Source organism: Mus caroli, chromosome 9 (genome assembly GCF_900094665.2).
Source record: "Mus caroli chromosome 9, CAROLI_EIJ_v1.1, whole genome shotgun sequence".
Taxonomy (NCBI): Eukaryota; Metazoa; Chordata; class Mammalia; order Rodentia; family Muridae; genus Mus; species Mus caroli.
The window spans coordinates 90,999,799-91,001,440 of NC_034578.1; positions in this window are offsets into that span (position 1 = coordinate 90,999,799).

Genomic DNA, 1,642 nt, shown 5'->3' on the forward strand with positions numbered 1-1,642 from the left:
AGAGAGAGAGAGAGAGAGAGAGAAGGAAAAGAAATCAGAGAGAGTAACAGACTCTTAAAAAATGATACCCAGGAAGAACTATGTATGTGTGTGTATACATAAATATATAATATGAATATCTCAAACCTATGATAAAAATGATCTCAATCAGCTGTACAGGTGACAGTAAAGAGGCACACCAGGTGCCTTAGTACTCCTCCCGCCTTTGCCTTTGGGGTACATTGTAATTTGAGCTTTGCTTTCCCATGCTTGGACATTGTCTTTACACACACTAAGCATACAGAGAAAGAGATCCCTGTACACACTCTAGAAGGNAGGAAGGAGTACTACCAAAANTTGCCAGCATCCTTGTTCTTCATTCATGTGAGACTTCTGATCTGTCCTTGTGAAACATGATCAGAGAACATGACTTGTTCTGTCAGTCTTCAGACGGGATAATCTTGAGTGTTCTCCAGCTCCACCAAGGACAGCAAGGAGGGCATTGGCAGGAACTCTCCATTGTCACCAAAGGGGGTTTGTCACGGGTGCAGTCAGCTACTTAGAACCTCTCNACCAAAGCATACTTGCACACCTTGGCTTTCATTACTGTCACACTCAGGAGTTCACACTTCTGCAGCTTCCCTCTGCACTAACAGTCCATCTCTCCTGTAGCTAGACATGGCATTCTCTGCTCCTAGAAACAGGAGCTCTAGAGGCACACAGCTCGTACAACCGAATGGTGCCACGAGCTTAGAATGGCTTCACGGTTGCTTTAATCTCCTGCCTTGTCATCATGAAAGGCCTACTAATTTTTTTTTAAGCAAGGAGAACTGCNTTTTATTTTTGCACTGGGCATTGCAAATTATGCATCTGCTTCTGTCCAGAAAACAGCCCACGTCGGGGTGAATTTCTATGAATTCTTGTCCATACACCTGGCATGGGAGCCATCACAAAATGGTTCTGAACCCGGGTGTGTGACACTGATTATTTTAGCCACCATTCACTGTAGCAGGTGACTGTCACAGGCCTCAGGAGTTCAAGCAGCCCCAAAGTACTTTTGACATTTTGTTACAGGCAACTGATTTGACCAAATGTTGCGCTTTGCCCTAGACACACTTTATCAACTATACAAAGAGCTCCCCCTTTGCCAGCNTTAACATCCCTTCAAGTTTATAAACACCTGCATCACTCAAACACTAGTTCAAAAACTTCCCATGGCATGGACTCAATGTGTCAGGTCTAATTTAACATTTTCTTTAGCACAGTTTGATTGAAAGTATGGGGGATTTTGATAAATGCTAGGCCTTATAACTTCTGTTATTAAAGACTCACACCAGACCCTGGGACCTGAGCTAGTTGGTGGCTCCTACTTGAGCTGAAAAGGCAGCAACTGAACATCCATGTCGAAGGGAGGTTATTTTCTTCGCCTTGACAGTTTGAAAGAGCTCACCTTACGGTGAGTGACAAAGGGGGTCTGTAAACCCTGCACTTATCTCAGGACAGGCCATCACACCTCCAGCCATTTCTTCCGTTGTAATTGTCATTTTCTACCTATCCACACTGGATCTTGACATAGAACTGTCACCAGTTCTGATATAATGGTCGCTTACTGACTCTCCAGAGGCCTGAGATCAAAGTGAGCTCATCACCTACTGTTAGCTGT